The following is a 21,362-nucleotide window of genomic DNA, read 5'->3' as shown; positions in this document are numbered from 1 at the left end:
GTCATCAAATATTAATTTCCCACAGCCCTAATATAGTGCAATTGAGAAAAAAAATTCTCTGCTGTTGAAACACTTTAAAAGGAATTAGAGGATATAATTTTCTTTACAGAATATAGGATGGCATCAAGCTTTACAAATTAAAACAAGTGGATTTACAGATCTGACTCTGCAAAGTTTGATAGCAGCACAGGCGTATTGTAAACTTTCATGCTTGAAGTGTCCACCGCTTGGGTTAAAAATGAAAACCAAACCATTCAACACGAAAGAAGAAGCAGATTAATCCGACGAGGATGGGATTCGAACCCATGCATGCAGAGCACAATGGATTAGCAGTCCATCGCCTTAACCACTCGGCCACCTCGTCTACATAGCACCTGTGCGTTTAGGTGGGAAAATGTTGAGAGGGTTTTTACCAGTCAGTGTTTTTTCACTGAAGATTGTATGTTGGCTTTTGTCAGATTTGACTTATCTCGTCAACTACAGTGCCTGTTGTTTGAAGTTAGCTTGGGGAAAACTCTATCAGAAATGAACCAGTGCTGAGGTTTTTAATATCAATTAGTCATAATTTTTCCTCCTTTTGGTTTTGCCATGGCATTTCTTCAATCTGTCTATTCTGTGTCATAACTTGGAAGCAAAACAAGTCCCAAATTTCAGCTGTGCTAAAAGATGGCTCATTCAATTGCAAAACTTCAAAGCCTTTGTCCTCGATACAGCTTCTGTAAATTTGTCAGTCTTTTAAATGAATGCTCTTCAAAATTTACTTGGCTTCTTAAGTGTTATGACTGAGATTGAAATCTTATTCCATGTTTCTGCTCTACGTGGAATGGAACTCAAGCTCAATATTGTTTTGCTGCGCTAATCAGTTGAATGTTCGATTGGTGCTTCAATCTTCCTTGGATTTCAAATGCATGCCATCTTCTGGTGCTGTGGCTTAGTTGGTTAAAGCGCCTGTCTAGTAAACAGGAGATCCTGAGTTTGAATCTCAGCAGTGCCTTTTTTTCATCTCCTCACAAAGAAGCTTCCTATCTTAAAAATAGGTGTTTCACTTGCGACTGATAGTGCAATTGTGAGATTAAAAATCTCTTCTATCTATGAGATATAAAGGAAGAAAGATGGCTTCAAGCATGACAATGTAAAACCAGTTGCTTTTGTTTTGAAATGCCTCCTTTCTATGCATCTCTAATCCGTTTATCCAATGTCTCTCATCTTTATGTCCTTTGGCTTAGTTGGTCAAAGAGCCTGTTTAGTAAACAGAAAATCTTGAATTTGAATGCCAGCAGTGCTATTCTTTCTTTATGTCAGTTTGGGGCTTCTTAACTCTCTAAGCAGGCTTTCTAATGTATCACACCTGTTTGTACTTTGTCTTAGTTGGTCAAAGAGCCTGTTTAGTAAACAGAAAAATTTGAATTTGAATGCCAGCAGTCCTCTTCCTTCTTTATCTCATTTTAGGGCTGTTTAACTCTCTAAGCAGGCTTTCTAATGTATCACACCTGTTTGTCCTTTGTCTTAGTTGGTCAAAGAGCCTATTTAGTAAACAGAAAATCTTGAATTTGAATGCCAGCAGTCCTCTTCCTTCTTTATCTCAGTTTAGGGCTGTTTAACTCTCTAAGCAGGCTTTCTAATGTATCACACCTGTTTGTCCTTTGGCTTAGTTGGTCAAAGAGCCTATTTAGTAAATGGAAAATCTTGATTTTGAATGTCAGCAGTGCTTTCTATTCTTCATCTCATTTTGTGGGTTTTTACCCCAAAAAGAGGACTTTTACTCTTGTTTGTCATCAAATATTAATTTCCCACAGCCCTAATATAGTGCAATTGAGAAAAAAAATTCTCTGCTGTTGAAACACTTTAAAAGGAATTAGAGGATATAATTTTCTTTACAGAATATAGGATGGCATCAAGCTTTACAAATTAAAACAAGTGGATTTACAGATCTGACTCTGCAAAGTTTGATAGCAGCACAGGCGTATTGTAAACTTTCATGCTTGAAGTGTCCACCGCTTGGGTTAAAAATGAAAACCAAACCATTCAACACGAAAGAAGAAGCAGATTAATCCGACGAGGATGGGATTCGAACCCATGCATGCAGAGCACAATGGATTAGCAGTCCATCGCCTTAACCACTCGGCCACCTCGTCTACATAGCACCTGTGCGTTTAGGTGGGAAAATGTTGAGAGGGTTTTTACCAGTCAGTGTTTTTTCACTGAAGATTGTATGTTGGCTTTTGTCAGATTTGACTTATCTCGTCAACTACAGTGCCTGTTGTTTGAAGTTAGCTTGGGGAAAACTCTATCAGAAATGAACCAGTGCTGAGGTTTTTAATATCAATTAGTCATAATTTTTCCTCCTTTTGGTTTTGCCATGGCATTTCTTCAATCTGTCTATTCTGTGTCATAACTTGGAAGCAAAACAAGTCCCAAATTTCAGCTGTGCTAAAAGATGGCTCATTCAATTGCAAAACTTCAAAGCCTTTGTCCTCGATACAGCTTCTGTAAATTTGTCAGTCTTTTAAATGAATGCTCTTCAAAATTTACTTGGCTTCTTAAGTGTTATGACTGAGATTGAAATCTTATTCCATGTTTCTGCTCTACGTGGAATGGAACTCAAGCTCAATATTGTTTTGCTGCGCTAATCAGTTGAATGTTCGATTGGTGCTTCAATCTTCCTTGGATTTCAAATGCATGCCATCTTCTGGTGCTGTGGCTTAGTTGGTTAAAGCGCCTGTCTAGTAAACAGGAGATCCTGAGTTTGAATCTCAGCAGTGCCTTTTTTTCATCTCCTCACAAAGAAGCTTCCTATCTTAAAAATAGGTGTTTCACTTGCGACTGATAGTGCAATTGTGAGATTAAAAATCTCTTCTATCTATGAGATATAAAGGAAGAAAGATGGCTTCAAGCATGACAATGTAAAACCAGTTGCTTTTGTTTTGAAATGCCTCCTTTCTATGCATCTCTAATCCGTTTATCCAATGTCTCTCATCTTTATGTCCTTTGGCTTAGTTGGTCAAAGAGCCTGTTTAGTAAACAGAAAATCTTGAATTTGAATGCCAGCAGTGCTATTCTTTCTTTATGTCAGTTTGGGGCTTCTTAACTCTCTAAGCAGGCTTTCTAATGTATCACACCTGTTTGTACTTTGTCTTAGTTGGTCAAAGAGCCTGTTTAGTAAACAGAAAATTTTGAATTTGAATGCCAGCAGTCCTCTTCCTTCTTTATCTCATTTTAGGGCTGTTTAACTCTCTAAGCAGGCTTTCTAATGTATCACACCTGTTTGTCTTTTGTCTTAGTTGGTCAAAGAGCCTATTTAGTAAACAGAAAATCTTGAATTTGAATGCCAGCAGTCCTCTTCCTTCTTTATCTCAGTTTAGGGCTGTTTAACTCTCTAAGCAGGCTTTCTAATGTATCACACCTGTTTGTCCTTTGGCTTAGTTGGTCAAAGAGCCTATTTAGTAAATGGAAAATCTTGATTTTGAATGTCAGCAGTGCTTTCTATTCTTCATCTCATTTTGTGGGTTTTTACCCCAAAAAGAGGACTTTTACTCTTGTTTGTCATCAAATATTAATTTCCCACAGCCCTAATATAGTGCAATTGAGAAAAAAAATTATCTGCTGTTGAAACACTTTAAAAGGAATTAGAGGATATAATTTTCTTTACAGAATATAGGATGGCATCAAGCTTTACAAATTAAAACAAGTGGATTTACAGATCTGACTCTGCAAAGTTTGATAGCAGCACAGGCGTATTGTAAACTTTCATGCTTGAAGTGTCCACCGCTTGGGTTAAAAATGAAAACCAAACCATTCAACACGAAAGAAGAAGCAGATTAATCCGACGAGGATGGGATTCGAACCCATGCATGCAGAGCACAATGGATTAGCAGTCCATCGCCTTAACCACTCGGCCACCTCGTCTACATAGCACCTGTGCGTTTAGGTGGGAAAATGTTGAGAGGGTTTTTACCAGTCAGTGTTTTTTCACTGAAGATTGTATGTTGGCTTTTGTCAGATTTGACTTATCTCGTCAACTACAGTGCCTGTTGTTTGAAGTTAGCTTGGGGAAAACTCTATCAGAAATGAACCAGTGCTGAGGTTTTTAATATCAATTAGTCATAATTTTTCCTCCTTTTGGTTTTGCCATGGCATTTCTTCAATCTGTCTATTCTGTGTCATAACTTGGAAGCAAAACAAGTCCCAAATTTCAGCTGTGCTAAAAGATGGCTCATTCAATTGCAAAACTTCAAAGCCTTTGTCCTCGATACAGCTTCTGTAAATTTGTCAGTCTTTTAAATGAATGCTCTTCAAAATTTACTTGGCTTCTTAAGTGTTATGACTGAGATTGAAATCTTATTCCATGTTTCTGCTCTACGTGGAATGGAACTCAAGCTCAATATTGTTTTGCTGCGCTAACCAGTTGAATGTTCGATTGGTGCTTCAATCTTCCTTGGATTTCAAATGCATGCCATCTTCAGGTGCTGTGGCTTAGTTGGTTAAAGCGCCTGTCTAGTAAACAGGAGATCCTGAGTTTGAATCTCAGCAGTGCCTTGTTTTCATCTCCTCACAAAGAAGCTTCCTATCTTAAAAATAGGTGTTTCACTTGCGACTGATAGTGCAATTGTGAGATTAAAAATCTCTTCTATCTATGAGATATAAAGGAAGAAAGATGGCTTCAAGCATGACAATGTAAAACCAGTTGCTTTTGTTTTGAAATGCCTCCTTTCTATGCATCTCTAATCCGTTTATCCAATGTCTCTCATCTTTATGTCCTTTGGCTTAGTTGGTCAAAGAGCCTGTTTAGTAAACAGAAAATCTTGAATTTGAATGCCAGCAGTGCTATTCTTTCTTTATGTCAGTTTGGGGCTTCTTAACTCTCTAAGCAGGCTTTCTAATGTATCACACCTGTTTGTACTTTGTCTTAGTTGGTCAAAGAGCCTGTTTAGTAAACAGAAAATTTTGAATTTGAATGCCAGCAGTCCTCTTCCTTCTTTATCTCATTTTAGGGCTGTTTAACTCTCTAAGCAGGCTTTCTAATGTATCACACCTGTTTGTCCTTTGTCTTAGTTGGTCAAAGAGCCTATTTAGTAAACAGAAAATCTTGAATTTGAATGCCAGCAGTCCTCTTCCTTCTTTATCTCAGTTTAGGGCTGTTTAACTCTCTAAGCAGGCTTTCTAATGTATCACACCTGTTTGTCCTTTGGCTTAGTTGGTCAAAGAGCCTATTTAGTAAATGGAAAATCTTGATTTTGAATGTCAGCAGTGCTTTCTATTCTTCATCTCATTTTGTGGGTTTTTACCCCAAAAAGAGGACTTTTACTCTTGTTTGTCATCAAATATTAATTTCCCACAGCCCTAATATAGTGCAATTGAGAAAAAAAATTATCTGCTGTTGAAACACTTTAAAAGGAATTAGAGGATATAATTTTCTTTACAGAATATAGGATGGCATCAAGCTTTACAAATTAAAACAAGTGGATTTACAGATCTGACTCTGCAAAGTTTGATAGCAGCACAGGCGTATTGTAAACTTTCATGCTTGAAGTGTCCACCGCTTGGGTTAAAAATGAAAACCAAACCATTCAACACGAAAGAAGAAGCAGATTAATCCGACGAGGATGGGATTCGAACCCATGCATGCAGAGCACAATGGATTAGCAGTCCATCGCCTTAACCACTCGGCCACCTCGTCTACATAGCACCTGTGCGTTTAGGTGGGAAAATGTTGAGAGGGTTTTTACCAGTCAGTGTTTTTTCACTGAAGATTGTATGTTGGCTTTTGTCAGATTTGACTTATCTCGTCAACTACAGTGCCTGTTGTTTGAAGTTAGCTTGGGGAAAACTCTATCAGAAATGAACCAGTGCTGAGGTTTTTAATATCAATTAGTCATAATTTTTCCTCCTTTTGGTTTTGCCATGGCATTTCTTCAATCTGTCTATTCTGTGTCATAACTTGGAAGCAAAACAAGTCCCAAATTTCAGCTGTGCTAAAAGATGGCTCATTCAATTGCAAAACTTCAAAGCCTTTGTCCTCGATACAGCTTCTGTAAATTTGTCAGTCTTTTAAATGAATGCTCTTCAAAATTTACTTGGCTTCTTAAGTGTTATGACTGAGATTGAAATCTTATTCCATGTTTCTGCTCTACGTGGAATGGAACTCAAGCTCAATATTGTTTTGCTGCGCTAATCAGTTGAATGTTCGATTGGTGCTTCAATCTTCCTTGGATTTCAAATGCATGCCATCTTCTGGTGCTGTGGCTTAGTTGGTTAAAGCGCCTGTCTAGTAAACAGGAGATCCTGAGTTCGAATCTCAGTAGTGCCTTGTTTTCATCTCCTCACAAAGAAGCTTCCTATCTTAAAAATAGGTGTTTCACTTGCGACTGATAGTGCAATTGTGAGATTAAAAATCTCTTCTATCTATGAGATATAAAGGAAGAAAGATGGCTTCAAGCATGACAATGTAAAACCAGTTGCTTTTGTTTTGAAATGCCTCCTTTCTATGCATCTCTAATCCGTTTATCCAATGTCTCTCATCTTTATGTCCTTTGGCTTAGTTGGTCAAAGAGCCTATTTAGTAAACAGAAAATCTTGAATTTGAATGCCAGCAGTGCTATTCTTTCTTTATGTCAGTTTGGGGCTTCTTAACTGTCTAAGCAGGCTTTCTAATGTATCACACCTGTTTGTACTTTGTCTTAGTTGGTCAAAGAGCCTGTTTAGTAAACAGAAAATTTTGAATTTGAATGCCAGCAGTCCTCTTCCTTCTTTATCTCATTTTAGGGCTGTTTAACTCTCTAAGCAGGCTTTCTAATGTATCACACCTGTTTGTCCTTTGTCTTAGTTGGTCAAAGAGCCTGTTTAGTAAACAGAAAATTTTGAATTTGAATGCCAGCAGTCCTCTTCCTTCTTTATCTCATTTTAGGGCTGTTTAACTCTCTAAGCAGGCTTTCTAATGTATCACACCTGTTTGTCCTTTGGCTTAGTTGGTCAAAGAGCCTATTTAGTAAATGGAAAATCTTGATTTTGAATGTCAGCAGTGCTTTCTATTCTTCATCTCATTTTGTGGGTTTTTACCCCAAAAAGAGGACTTTTACTCTTGTTTGTCATCAAATATTAATTTCCCACAGCCCTAATATAGTGCAATTGAGAAAAAAAATTCTCTGCTGTTGAAACACTTTAAAAGGAATTAGAGGATATAATTTTCTTTACAGAATATAGGATGGCATCAACCTTTACAAATTAAAACCAGTGGATTTACAGATCTGACTCTGCAAAGTTTGATAGCAGCACAGGAGTATTGTAAACTTTCATGCTTGAAGTGTCCACCGCTTGGGTTAAAAATGAAAACCAAACCATTCAGCACGAAAGAAGAAGCAGATTAATCCGACGAGGATGGGATTCGAACCCATGCATTCAGAGCACAATGGATTAGCAGTCAATCGCCTTAACCACTCGGCCACCTCGTCTACATAGCACCTGTGCGTTTAGGTGGGAAGATGTTGAGAGGGTTTTTACCAGTCAGTGTTTTTTCACTGAAGATTGTATGTTGGCTTTTGTCAGAGTTGCCTTATCTCGTCAACTACAGTGCCTGTTGTTTGAAGTTAGCTTGGGGAAAACTCTATCAGAAATGAACCAGTGCTGAGGTTTTTAATATCAATTAGTCATAATTTTTCCTCCTTTTGGTTTTGCCATGGCATTTCTTCAATCTGTCTATTCTGTGTCATAACTTGGAAGCAAAACAAGTCCCAAATTTCAGCTGTGCTAAAAGATGGCTCATTCAATTGCAAAACTTCAAAGCCTTTGTCCTCGATACAGCTTCTGTAAATTTGTCAGTCTTTTAAATGAATGCTCTTCAAAATTTACTTGGCTTCTTAAGTGTTATGACTGAGATTGAAATCTTATTCCATGTTTCTGCTCTACGTGGAATGGAACTCAAGCTCAATATTGTTTTGCTGCGCTAATCAGTTGAATGTTCGATTGGTGCTTCAATCTTCCTTGGATTTCAAATGCATGCCATCTTCTGGTGCTGTGGCTTAGTTGGTTAAAGCGCCTGTCTAGTAAACAGGAGATCCTGAGTTTGAATCTCAGCAGTGCCTTTTTTTCATCTCCTCACAAAGAAGCTTCCTATCTTAAAAATAGGTGTTTCACTTGCGACTGATAGTGCAATTGTGAGATTAAAAATCTCTTCTATCTATGAGATATAAAGGAAGAAAGATGGCTTCAAGCATGACAATGTAAAACCAGTTGCTTTTGTTTTGAAATGCCTCCTTTCTATGCATCTCTAATCCGTTTATCCAATGTCTCTCATCTTTATGTCCTTTGGCTTAGTTGGTCAAAGAGCCTGTTTAGTAAACAGAAAATCTTGAATTTGAATGCCAGCAGTGCTATTCTTTCTTTATGTCAGTTTGGGGCTTCTTAACTCTCTAAGCAGGCTTTCTAATGTATCACACCTGTTTGTACTTTGTCTTAGTTGGTCAAAGAGCCTGTTTAGTAAACAGAAAAATTTGAATTTGAATGCCAGCAGTCCTCTTCCTTCTTTATCTCATTTTAGGGCTGTTTAACTCTCTAAGCAGGCTTTCTAATGTATCACACCTGTTTGTCCTTTGTCTTAGTTGGTCAAAGAGCCTATTTAGTAAACAGAAAATCTTGAATTTGAATGCCAGCAGTCCTCTTCCTTCTTTATCTCAGTTTAGGGCTGTTTAACTCTCTAAGCAGGCTTTCTAATGTATCACACCTGTTTGTCCTTTGGCTTAGTTGGTCAAAGAGCCTATTTAGTAAATGGAAAATCTTGATTTTGAATGTCAGCAGTGCTTTCTATTCTTCATCTCATTTTGTGGGTTTTTACCCCAAAAAGAGGACTTTTACTCTTGTTTGTCATCAAATATTAATTTCCCACAGCCCTAATATAGTGCAATTGAGAAAAAAAATTCTCTGCTGTTGAAACACTTTAAAAGGAATTAGAGGATATAATTTTCTTTACAGAATATAGGATGGCATCAAGCTTTACAAATTAAAACAAGTGGATTTACAGATCTGACTCTGCAAAGTTTGATAGCAGCACAGGCGTATTGTAAACTTTCATGCTTGAAGTGTCCACCGCTTGGGTTAAAAATGAAAACCAAACCATTCAACACGAAAGAAGAAGCAGATTAATCCGACGAGGATGGGATTCGAACCCATGCATGCAGAGCACAATGGATTAGCAGTCCATCGCCTTAACCACTCGGCCACCTCGTCTACATAGCACCTGTGCGTTTAGGTGGGAAAATGTTGAGAGGGTTTTTACCAGTCAGTGTTTTTTCACTGAAGATTGTATGTTGGCTTTTGTCAGATTTGACTTATCTCGTCAACTACAGTGCCTGTTGTTTGAAGTTAGCTTGGGGAAAACTCTATCAGAAATGAACCAGTGCTGAGGTTTTTAATATCAATTAGTCATAATTTTTCCTCCTTTTGGTTTTGCCATGGCATTTCTTCAATCTGTCTATTCTGTGTCATAACTTGGAAGCAAAACAAGTCCCAAATTTCAGCTGTGCTAAAAGATGGCTCATTCAATTGCAAAACTTCAAAGCCTTTGTCCTCGATACAGCTTCTGTAAATTTGTCAGTCTTTTAAATGAATGCTCTTCAAAATTTACTTGGCTTCTTAAGTGTTATGACTGAGATTGAAATCTTATTCCATGTTTCTGCTCTACGTGGAATGGAACTCAAGCTCAATATTGTTTTGCTGCGCTAATCAGTTGAATGTTCGATTGGTGCTTCAATCTTCCTTGGATTTCAAATGCATGCCATCTTCTGGTGCTGTGGCTTAGTTGGTTAAAGCGCCTGTCTAGTAAACAGGAGATCCTGAGTTTGAATCTCAGCAGTGCCTTTTTTTCATCTCCTCACAAAGAAGCTTCCTATCTTAAAAATAGGTGTTTCACTTGCGACTGATAGTGCAATTGTGAGATTAAAAATCTCTTCTATCTATGAGATATAAAGGAAGAAAGATGGCTTCAAGCATGACAATGTAAAACCAGTTGCTTTTGTTTTGAAATGCCTCCTTTCTATGCATCTCTAATCCGTTTATCCAATGTCTCTCATCTTTATGTCCTTTGGCTTAGTTGGTCAAAGAGCCTGTTTAGTAAACAGAAAATCTTGAATTTGAATGCCAGCAGTGCTATTCTTTCTTTATGTCAGTTTGGGGCTTCTTAACTCTCTAAGCAGGCTTTCTAATGTATCACACCTGTTTGTACTTTGTCTTAGTTGGTCAAAGAGCCTGTTTAGTAAACAGAAAATTTTGAATTTGAATGCCAGCAGTCCTCTTCCTTCTTTATCTCATTTTAGGGCTGTTTAACTCTCTAAGCAGGCTTTCTAATGTATCACACCTGTTTGTCCTTTGTCTTAGTTGGTCAAAGAGCCTATTTAGTAAACAGAAAATCTTGAATTTGAATGCCAGCAGTCCTCTTCCTTCTTTATCTCAGTTTAGGGCTGTTTAACTCTCTAAGCAGGCTTTCTAATGTATCACACCTGTTTGTCCTTTGGCTTAGTTGGTCAAAGAGCCTATTTAGTAAATGGAAAATCTTGATTTTGAATGTCAGCAGTGCTTTCTATTCTTCATCTCATTTTGTGGGTTTTTACCCCAAAAAGAGGACTTTTACTCTTGTTTGTCATCAAATATTAATTTCCCACAGCCCTAATATAGTGCAATTGAGAAAAAAAATTCTCTGCTGTTGAAACACTTTAAAAGGAATTAGAGGATATAATTTTCTTTACAGAATATAGGATGGCATCAAGCTTTACAAATTAAAACAAGTGGATTTACAGATCTGACTCTGCAAAGTTTGATAGCAGCACAGGCGTATTGTAAACTTTCATGCTTGAAGTGTCCACCGCTTGGGTTAAAAATGAAAACCAAACCATTCAACACGAAAGAAGAAGCAGATTAATCCGACGAGGATGGGATTCGAACCCATGCATGCAGAGCACAATGGATTAGCAGTCCATCGCCTTTACCACTCGGCCACCTCGTCTACATAGCACCTGTGCGTTTAGGTGGGAAAATGTTGAGAGGGTTTTTACCAGTCAGTGTTTTTTCACTGAAGATTGTATGTTGGCTTTTGTCAGATTTGACTTATCTCGTCAACTACAGTGCCTGTTGTTTGAAGTTAGCTTGGGGAAAACTCTATCAGAAATGAACCAGTGCTGAGGTTTTTAATATCAATTAGTCATAATTTTTCCTCCTTTTGGTTTTGCCATGGCATTTCTTCAATCTGTCTATTCTGTGTCATAACTTGGAAGCAAAACAAGTCCCAAATTTCAGCTGTGCTAAAAGATGGCTCATTCAATTGCAAAACTTCAAAGCCTTTGTCCTCGATACAGCTTCTGTAAATTTGTCAGTCTTTTAAATGAATGCTCTTCAAAATTTACTTGGCTTCTTAAGTGTTATGACTGAGATTGAAATCTTATTCCATGTTTCTGCTCTACGTGGAATGGAACTCAAGCTCAATATTGTTTTGCTGCGCTAACCAGTTGAATGTTCGATTGGTGCTTCAATCTTCCTTGGATTTCAAATGCATGCCATCTTCAGGTGCTGTGGCTTAGTTGGTTAAAGCGCCTGTCTAGTAAACAGGAGATCCTGAGTTTGAATCTCAGCAGTGCCTTGTTTTCATCTCCTCACAAAGAAGCTTCCTATCTTAAAAATAGGTGTTTCACTTGCGACTGATAGTGCAATTGTGAGATTAAAAATCTCTTCTATCTATGAGATATAAAGGAAGAAAGATGGCTTCAAGCATGACAATGTAAAACCAGTTGCTTTTGTTTTGAAATGCCTCCTTTCTATGCATCTCTAATCCGTTTATCCAATGTCTCTCATCTTTATGTCCTTTGGCTTAGTTGGTCAAAGAGCCTGTTTAGTAAACAGAAAATCTTGAATTTGAATGCCAGCAGTGCTATTCTTTCTTTATGTCAGTTTGGGGCTTCTTAACTCTCTAAGCAGGCTTTCTAATGTATCACACCTGTTTGTACTTTGTCTTAGTTGGTCAAAGAGCCTGTTTAGTAAACAGAAAATTTTGAATTTGAATGCCAGCAGTCCTCTTCCTTCTTTATCTCATTTTAGGGCTGTTTAACTCTCTAAGCAGGCTTTCTAATGTATCACACCTGTTTGTCCTTTGTCTTAGTTGGTCAAAGAGCCTATTTAGTAAACAGAAAATCTTGAATTTGAATGCCAGCAGTCCTCTTCCTTCTTTATCTCAGTTTAGGGCTGTTTAACTCTCTAAGCAGGCTTTCTAATGTATCACACCTGTTTGTCCTTTGGCTTAGTTGGTCAAAGAGCCTATTTAGTAAATGGAAAATCTTGATTTTGAATGTCAGCAGTGCTTTCTATTCTTCATCTCATTTTGTGGGTTTTTACCCCAAAAAGAGGACTTTTACTCTTGTTTGTCATCAAATATTAATTTCCCACAGCCCTAATATAGTGCAATTGAGAAAAAAAATTATCTGCTGTTGAAACACTTTAAAAGGAATTAGAGGATATAATTTTCTTTACAGAATATAGGATGGCATCAAGCTTTACAAATTAAAACAAGTGGATTTACAGATCTGACTCTGCAAAGTTTGATAGCAGCACAGGCGTATTGTAAACTTTCATGCTTGAAGTGTCCACCGCTTGGGTTAAAAATGAAAACCAAACCATTCAACACGAAAGAAGAAGCAGATTAATCCGACGAGGATGGGATTCGAACCCATGCATGCAGAGCACAATGGATTAGCAGTCCATCGCCTTAACCACTCGGCCACCTCGTCTACATAGCACCTGTGCGTTTAGGTGGGAAAATGTTGAGAGGGTTTTTACCAGTCAGTGTTTTTTCACTGAAGATTGTATGTTGGCTTTTGTCAGATTTGACTTATCTCGTCAACTACAGTGCCTGTTGTTTGAAGTTAGCTTGGGGAAAACTCTATCAGAAATGAACCAGTGCTGAGGTTTTTAATATCAATTAGTCATAATTTTTCCTCCTTTTGGTTTTGCCATGGCATTTCTTCAATCTGTCTATTCTGTGTCATAACTTGGAAGCAAAACAAGTCCCAAATTTCAGCTGTGCTAAAAGATGGCTCATTCAATTGCAAAACTTCAAAGCCTTTGTCCTCGATACAGCTTCTGTAAATTTGTCAGTCTTTTAAATGAATGCTCTTCAAAATTTACTTGGCTTCTTAAGTGTTATGACTGAGATTGAAATCTTATTCCATGTTTCTGCTCTACGTGGAATGGAACTCAAGCTCAATATTGTTTTGCTGCGCTAATCAGTTGAATGTTCGATTGGTGCTTCAATCTTCCTTGGATTTCAAATGCATGCCATCTTCTGGTGCTGTGGCTTAGTTGGTTAAAGCGCCTGTCTAGTAAACAGGAGATCCTGAGTTCGAATCTCAGTAGTGCCTTGTTTTCATCTCCTCACAAAGAAGCTTCCTATCTTAAAAATAGGTGTTTCACTTGCGACTGATAGTGCAATTGTGAGATTAAAAATCTCTTCTATCTATGAGATATAAAGGAAGAAAGATGGCTTCAAGCATGACAATGTAAAACCAGTTGCTTTTGTTTTGAAATGCCTCCTTTCTATGCATCTCTAATCCGTTTATCCAATGTCTCTCATCTTTATGTCCTTTGGCTTAGTTGGTCAAAGAGCCTATTTAGTAAACAGAAAATCTTGAATTTGAATGCCAGCAGTGCTATTCTTTCTTTATGTCAGTTTGGGGCTTCTTAACTGTCTAAGCAGGCTTTCTAATGTATCACACCTGTTTGTACTTTGTCTTAGTTGGTCAAAGAGCCTGTTTAGTAAACAGAAAATTTTGAATTTGAATGCCAGCAGTCCTCTTCCTTCTTTATCTCATTTTAGGGCTGTTTAACTCTCTAAGCAGGCTTTCTAATGTATCACACCTGTTTGTCCTTTGTCTTAGTTGGTCAAAGAGCCTGTTTAGTAAACAGAAAATTTTGAATTTGAATGCCAGCAGTCCTCTTCCTTCTTTATCTCATTTTAGGGCTGTTTAACTCTCTAAGCAGGCTTTCTAATGTATCACACCTGTTTGTCCTTTGGCTTAGTTGGTCAAAGAGCCTATTTAGTAAATGGAAAATCTTGATTTTGAATGTCAGCAGTGCTTTCTATTCTTCATCTCATTTTGTGGGTTTTTACCCCAAAAAGAGGACTTTTACTCTTGTTTGTCATCAAATATTAATTTCCCACAGCCCTAATATAGTGCAATTGAGAAAAAAAATTCTCTGCTGTTGAAACACTTTAAAAGGAATTAGAGGATATAATTTTCTTTACAGAATATAGGATGGCATCAACCTTTACAAATTAAAACCAGTGGATTTACAGATCTGACTCTGCAAAGTTTGATAGCAGCACAGGAGTATTGTAAACTTTCATGCTTGAAGTGTCCACCGCTTGGGTTAAAAATGAAAACCAAACCATTCAACACGAAAGAAGAAGCAGATTAATCCGACGAGGATGGGATTCGAACCCATGCATTCAGAGCACAATGGATTAGCAGTCAATCGCCTTAACCACTCGGCCACCTCGTCTACATAGCACCTGTGCGTTTAGGTGGGAAGATGTTGAGAGGGTTTTTACCAGTCAGTGTTTTTTCACTGAAGATTGTATGTTGGCTTTTGTCAGAGTTGCCTTATCTCGTCAACTACAGTGCCTGTTGTTTGAAGTTAGCTTGGGGAAAACTCTATCAGAAATGAACCAGTGCTGAGGTTTTTAATATCAATTAGTCATAATTTTTCCTCCTTTTGGTTTTGCCATGGCATTTCTTCAATCTGTCTATTCTGTGTCATAACTTGGAAGCAAAACAAGTCCCAAATTTCAGCTGTGCTAAAAGATGGCTCATTCAATTGCAAAACTTCAAAGCCTTTGTCCTCGATACAGCTTCTGTAAATTTGTCAGTCTTTTAAATGAATGCTCTTCAAAATTTACTTGGCTTCTTAAGTGTTATGACTGAGATTGAAATCTTATTCCATGTTTCTGCTCTACGTGGAATGGAACTCAAGCTCAATATTGTTTTGCTGCGCTAACCAGTTGAATGTTCGATTGGTGCTTCAATCTTCCTTGGATTTCAAATGCATGCCATCTTCAGGTTCTGTGGTTTAGTTGGTTAAAGCGCCTGTCTAGTAAACAGGAGATCCTAAGTTTGAATCTCAGCAGTGCCTTGTTTTCATCTCCTCACAAAGAAGCTTCCTATCTTAAAAATAGGTGTTTCACTTGCGACAGATAGTGCAATTGTGAGATTAAAAATCTCTTCTATCTATGAGATATAAAGGAAGAAAGATGGCTTCAAGCATGACAATGTAAAACCAGTTGCTTTTGTTTTGAAATGCCTCCTTTCTATGCATCTCTAATCCGTTTATCCAATGTCGATCACCTTTATGTCCTTTGGCTTAGTTGGTCAAAGAGCCTGTTTAGTAAACAGAAAATCTTGAATTTGAATGCCAGCAGTGCTATTCTTTCTTTATGTCAGTTTGGGGCTTCTTAACTCTCTATGCAGGCTTTCTAATGTATCACACCTGTTTGTACTTTGTCTTAGTTGGTCAAAGAGCCTGTTTAGTAAACAGAAAATCTTGAATTTGAATGCCAGCAGTGCTATTCTTTCTTTATGTCAGTTTGGGGCTTCTTAACTCTCTAAGCAGGCTTTCTAATGTATCACACCTGTTTGTCCTTTGTCTTAGTTGGTCAAAGAGCCTGTTTAGTAAACAGAAAATTTTGAATTTGAATGCCAGCAGTCCTCTTCCTTCTTTATCTCATTTTAGGGCTGTTTAACTCTCTAAGCAGGCTTTCTAATGTATCACACCTGTTTTTCCTTTGGCTTAGTTTGTCAAAGAGCCTATTTAGTAAATGGAAAATCTTGATTTTGAATGTCAGCAGTGCTTTCTATTCTTCATCTCATTTTGTGGGTTTTTACCCCAAAAAGAGGACTTTTACTCTTGTTTGTCATCAAATATTAATTTCCCACAGCCCTAATATAGTGCAATTGAGAAAAAAAATTCTCTGCTGTTGAAACACTTTAAAAGGAATTAGAGGATATAATTTTCTTTACAGAATATAGGATGGCATCAACCTTTACAAATTAAAACAAGTGGATTTACAGATCTGACTCTGCAAAGTTTGATAGCAGCACAGGCGTATTGTAAACTTTCATGCTTGAAGTGTCCACCGCTTGGGTTAAAAATGAAAACCAAACCATTCAACACGAAAGAAGAAGCAGATTAATCCGACGAGGATGGGATTCGAACCCATGCATGCAGAGCACAATGGATTAGCAGTCCATCGCCTTAACCACTCGGCCACCTCGTCTACATAGCACCTCTGCGTTTAGGTGGGAAGATGTTGAGAGGGTTTTTACCAGTCAGTGTTTTTTCACTGAAGATTGTATGTTGGCTTTTGTCAGAGTTGCCTTATCTCGTCAACTACAGTGCCTGTTGTTTGAAGTTAGCTTGGGGAAAACTCTATCAGAAATGAACCAGTGCTGAGGTTTTTAATATCAATTAGTCATAATTTTTCCTCCTTTTGGTTTTGCCATGGCATTTCTTCAGTCTGTCTATTCTGTGTCATAACTTGGAAGCAAAACAAGTCCCAAATTTCAGCTGTGCTAAAAGATGGCTCACTCAATTGCAAAACTTCAAAGCCTTTGTCCTCGATACAGCTTCTGTAAATTTGTCAGTCTTTTAAATGAATGCTCTTCAAAATTTACTTGGCTTCTTAAGTGTTATGACTGAGATTGAAATCTTATTCCATGTTTCTGCTCTACGTGGAATGGAACTCAAGCTCAATATTGTTTTGCAGCGCTAACCAGTTGAATGTTCGTTTGGTGCTTCAATCTTCCTTGGATTTCAAATGCATGCCATCTTCAGGTGCTGTGGCTTAGTTGGTTAAAGCGCCTGTCTAGTAAACAGGAGATCCTGAGTTTGAATCTCAGCAGTGCCTTGTTTTCATCTCCTCACAAAGAAGCTTCCTATCTTAAAAATAGGTGTTTCACTTGCGACTGATAGTGCAATTGTGAGATTAAAAATCTCTTCTATCTATGAGATATAAAGGAAGAAAGATGGCTTCAAGCATGACAATGTAAAACCAGTTGCTTTTGTTTTGAAATGCCTCCTTTCTATGCATCTCTAATCCGTTTATCCAATGTCTCTCACCTTTATGTCCTTTGGCTTAGTTGGTCAAAGAGCCTGTTTAATAAACAGAAAATCTTGAATTTGAATGCCAGCAGTGCTATTCTTTCTTTATGTCAGTTTGGGGCTTCTTAACTCTCTATGCAGGCTTTCTAATGTATCACACCTGTTTGTACTTTGTCTTAGTTGGTCAAAGAGCCTGTTTAGTAAACAGAAAATCTTGAATTTGAATGCCAGCAGTGCTATTCTTTCTTTATGTCAGTTTGGGGCTTCTTAACTCTCTAAGCAGGCTTTCTAATGTATCACACCTGTTTGTCCTTTGTCTTAGTTGGTCAAAGAGCCTGTTTAGTAAACAGAAAATTTTGAATTTGAATGCCAGCAGTCCTCTTCCTTCTTTATCTCATTTTAGGGCTGTTTAACTCTCTAAGCAGGCTTTCTAATGTATCACACCTGTTTGTCCTTTGGCTTAGTTGGTCAAAGAGCCTATTTAGTAAATGGAAAATCTTGATTTTGAATGTCAGCAGTGCTTTCTATTCTTCATCTCATTTTGTGGGTTTTTACCCCAAAAAGAGGACTTTTACTCTTGTTTGTCATCAAATATTAATTTCCCACAGCCCTAATATAGTGCAATTGAGAAAAAAAATTCTCTGCTGTTGAAACACTTTAAAAGGAATTAGAGGATATAATTTTCTTTACAGAATATAGGATGGCATCAACCTTTACAAATTAAAACCAGTGGATTTACAGATCTGACTCTGCAAAGTTTGATAGCAGCACAGGAGTATTGTAAACTTTCATGCTTGAAGTGTCCACCGCTTGGGTTAAAAATGAAAACCAAACCATTCAACACGAAAGAAGAAGCAGATTAATCCGACGAGGCTGGGATTCGAACCCATGCATTCAGAGCACAATGGATTAGCAGTCCATCGCCTTAACCACTCGGCCACCTCGTCTACATAGCACCTGTGCGTTTAGGTGGGAAGATGTTGAGAGGGTTTTTACCAGTCAGTGTTTTTTCACTGAAGATTGTATGTTGGCTTTTGTCAGAGTTGCCTTATCTCGTCAACTACAGTGCCTGTTGTTTGAAGTTAGCTTGGGGAAAACTCTATCAGAAATGAACCAGTGCTGAGGTTTTTAATATCAATTAGTCATAATTTTTCCTCCTTTTGGTTTTGCCATGGCATTTCTTCAATCTGTCTATTCTGTGTCATAACTTGGAAGCAAAACAAGTCCCAAATTTCAGCTGTGCTAAAAGATGGCTCATTCAATTGCAAAACTTCAAAGCCTTTGTCCTCGATACAGCTTCTGTAAATTTGTCAGTCTTTTAAATGAATGCTCTTCAAAATTTACTTGGCTTCTTAAGTGTTATGACTGAGATTGAAATCTTATTCCATGTTTCTGCTCTACGTGGAATGGAACTCAAGCTCAATATTGTTTTGCTGCGCTAACCAGTTGAATGTTCGATTGGTGCTTCAATCTTCCTTGGATTTCAAATGCATGCCATCTTCTGGTGCTGTGGCTTAGTTGGTTAAAGCGCCTGTCTAGTAAACAGGAGATCCTGAGTTCGAATCTCAGCAGTGCCTTGTTTTCATCTCCTCACAAAGAAGCTTCCTATCTTAAAAATAGGTGTTTCACTTGCGACTGATAGTGCAATTGTGAGATTAAAAATCTCTTCTATCTATGAGATATAAAGGAAGAAAGATGGCTTCAAGCATGACAATTAGTGTTGAGCATTCCGATACCGCAAGTATCGGGTATCGGCCGATACTTGCTGTATCGGAATTCCGATACCGACTTCCGATATTTTTTCAATATCGGAATTCGGCATCGGAATCGGAAGTTCAGTTGATTGACGGCCTGACGTCATCATGATGCGCGGTGTGTGCGCATCATGATGCGCCGTCATTTCGGGCCTTCCGGGGGTCTCTGCCGGCCTGCCGGGGGGCTGTGCCGGCCTGCCGGGGGGCTGTGTGGACTGCCCGGGGTCTCTGCCGGCCTGCCGGGGGGCTGTGCCGGCCTGCCGGGGGGCTGTGCACCCTGTGGGGGTCTGTACCGGCCTGCCGGGGGGCTGTGCCGGCCTGCCGGGGGGCTGTGCTGATGTCCGGGGGTCTGTGCAAGCATCGTCCGATGGGACTACAAGTCCCATCGGGCGATGCCTGCTACCATGACAGTGATTGACACATTAGCCAATGATGGGACAGTAGTAGTCCCATCATCCGGCTAATGTGTTAAATGTTAAAAAAAAAAAAAAAATACTACATACATACTACATGCTACATACATACTACATGCTACATACATACTACATATATACTACATACATACTACATGCATGCTACATACATACTACATGCTACATACATACTACATGCATGCTACATACATACTACATACATACTACATATATACTACATACATACTACATACATGCTACATACATACTGCATGCTACATACATACTACATACATACTACATACATACTACATGCATGCTACATACATACTACATGCATACTACATATATACTACATGCTACATACATACTGCATGCTACATACATACTACATATATACTACATACATACTACATATATACTACATGCTACATACATACTACATGCTACATACATACTACATATATACTACATACATACTACATACATGCTACATACATACTGCATGCTACATACATACTACATACATACTACATACATACTACATGCATGCTACATACATACCACATACATACTACATGCATGCTACATGCATGCTACATACATACTACATGCTACATACATACCACATACATACTACATACATGCTACATATATACTACATGCATGCTACATACATACTACATATATACTACATGAATGCTACATACATACTACATACATACCACATATATACTACATACATACAATACATACATAGACATACAGTACATATAACATAGAGTAACATACTTACCAATACTTGTCACATTGTTCCCCGAAGCCATTGTCTTTCCGGAATAAATATTAACATAACAAACCACAAAAATACTCACCCACGATCCGAAGCAGTCCACGAGTGTGTCCCACGACGATCTTGGGTAGAGAACTGCAGCATCAGATGATGCTGCCGTTCTCTACGGGCTGCAGGAATCCAATGACGGAAGGTAGGTATCCTTCCGCACTGTATTCCTCCGCCACTTAAAAAAAAAAAGTCCCTAGTCTCACTTTATGCCATTGCTGCGTGGGAATTTCCCACACAGCAATGGCATAAAGTGAGACTAGGGACTTTTTTTTTTTTTAAGTGGCGGAGGAATACAGTGCGGAAGGATACCTACCTTCCGTCATTGGATTCCTGCAGCCAGTAGAGAACGGCAGCAACAGCTGATGCTGCAGTTCTCTACCCAAGATCGTCGTGGGACACACTCGTGGACTGCTTCGGATCGTGGGTGAGTATTTTTGTGGTTTGTTATGTTAATATTTATTCCGGAAAGACAATGGCTTCGGGGAACAATGTGACAAGTATTGGTAAGTATGTTACTCTATGTTATATGTACTGTATGTCTATGTATGTATTGTATGAATGTATTGTATGTATGTAGTATATATGTGGTATGTATGTAGCATGCATGTAGCATGCATGTAGTATATATGTAGTATGTATGTAGCATGCATGTAGTATATATGTAGTATGTATGTAGCATGTAGTATGTATGTAGCATGCATGTAGTATATATGTAGTATGTATGTAGCATGTAGTATGTATGTAGCATGCATGTAGTATATATGTAGCATGCATGTAGTATGTATGTAGCATGCATGTAGTATGTATATGGTATGTATGTAGTATGTATGTAGCATGCATGTAGTATATATGTGTTATGTATGTGGTATGTATGTAGCATGCATGTAGTATGTATGTTGCATGCATGTAGTATGTATGTAGTATATATGTAGTATGTATGTAGCATGTAGTATGTATGTAGTATGTATGTAGCATGCATGTAGCATGCAGTATGTATGTAGCATGCATGTAGTATATATGTAGTATGTATGTAGCATGTAGTATGTAGCATGCATGTAGTATATATGTAGTATGTAGCATGTAGTATGTATGTAGCATGCATGTAGTATATATGTGTTATGTATGATGCATGTAGCATGCATGTAGTATGTATGTAGTATATATGTAGTATGTATGTAGCATGTAGTATGTAGCATGCATGTAGTATATATGTAGTATGTAGCA

The 21,362-nt window shown here is 38.1% G+C and overlaps 9 non-coding genes across 9 annotated transcripts; 1 reads left to right on the top strand and 8 right to left on the bottom strand.

The window, feature by feature from the left end:
* Nucleotides 1-282: 282 nt before the first annotated feature.
* TRNAS-GCU (transfer RNA serine (anticodon GCU)) lies at nt 283-364 on the bottom strand. The gene has a single exon. It is a non-coding gene; the product is annotated as a tRNA-Ser (tRNA).
* Nucleotides 365-2,053: 1,689 nt separating this feature from the next.
* Nucleotides 2,054-2,135, bottom strand: TRNAS-GCU (transfer RNA serine (anticodon GCU)). Its single transcript has one exon. It is a non-coding gene; the product is annotated as a tRNA-Ser (tRNA).
* Nucleotides 2,136-3,824: 1,689 nt separating this feature from the next.
* TRNAS-GCU (transfer RNA serine (anticodon GCU)) lies at nt 3,825-3,906 on the bottom strand. The gene has a single exon. It is a non-coding gene; the product is annotated as a tRNA-Ser (tRNA).
* Nucleotides 3,907-5,595: 1,689 nt separating this feature from the next.
* TRNAS-GCU (transfer RNA serine (anticodon GCU)) lies at nt 5,596-5,677 on the bottom strand. Its single transcript has one exon. It is a non-coding gene; the product is annotated as a tRNA-Ser (tRNA).
* Nucleotides 5,678-9,137: 3,460 nt separating this feature from the next.
* On the bottom strand, nt 9,138-9,219 carry TRNAS-GCU (transfer RNA serine (anticodon GCU)). The gene has a single exon. It is a non-coding gene; the product is annotated as a tRNA-Ser (tRNA).
* A 1,689-nt stretch (nt 9,220-10,908) lies between these two features.
* Nucleotides 10,909-10,990, bottom strand: TRNAS-GCU (transfer RNA serine (anticodon GCU)). The gene has a single exon. It is a non-coding gene; the product is annotated as a tRNA-Ser (tRNA).
* A 1,689-nt stretch (nt 10,991-12,679) lies between these two features.
* Nucleotides 12,680-12,761, bottom strand: TRNAS-GCU (transfer RNA serine (anticodon GCU)). The gene has a single exon. It is a non-coding gene; the product is annotated as a tRNA-Ser (tRNA).
* Nucleotides 12,762-16,221: 3,460 nt separating this feature from the next.
* Nucleotides 16,222-16,303, bottom strand: TRNAS-GCU (transfer RNA serine (anticodon GCU)). The gene has a single exon. It is a non-coding gene; the product is annotated as a tRNA-Ser (tRNA).
* A 2,327-nt stretch (nt 16,304-18,630) lies between these two features.
* TRNAT-AGU (transfer RNA threonine (anticodon AGU)) lies at nt 18,631-18,704 on the top strand. The gene has a single exon. It is a non-coding gene; the product is annotated as a tRNA-Thr (tRNA).
* The last annotated feature ends 2,658 nt before the right edge of the window (nt 18,705-21,362 follow it).

The sequence above is a fragment of the Dendrobates tinctorius genome, unplaced genomic scaffold (genome assembly GCF_039654945.1).
Source record: "Dendrobates tinctorius isolate UK_male_01 unplaced genomic scaffold, ASM3965494v1 ptg000204l, whole genome shotgun sequence".
Taxonomy (NCBI): domain Eukaryota; kingdom Metazoa; phylum Chordata; class Amphibia; order Anura; family Dendrobatidae; genus Dendrobates; species Dendrobates tinctorius.
The sequence above is the reverse complement of the archived record's forward strand: the minus strand, read 5'-3'. Positions and strand labels throughout refer to the sequence as shown.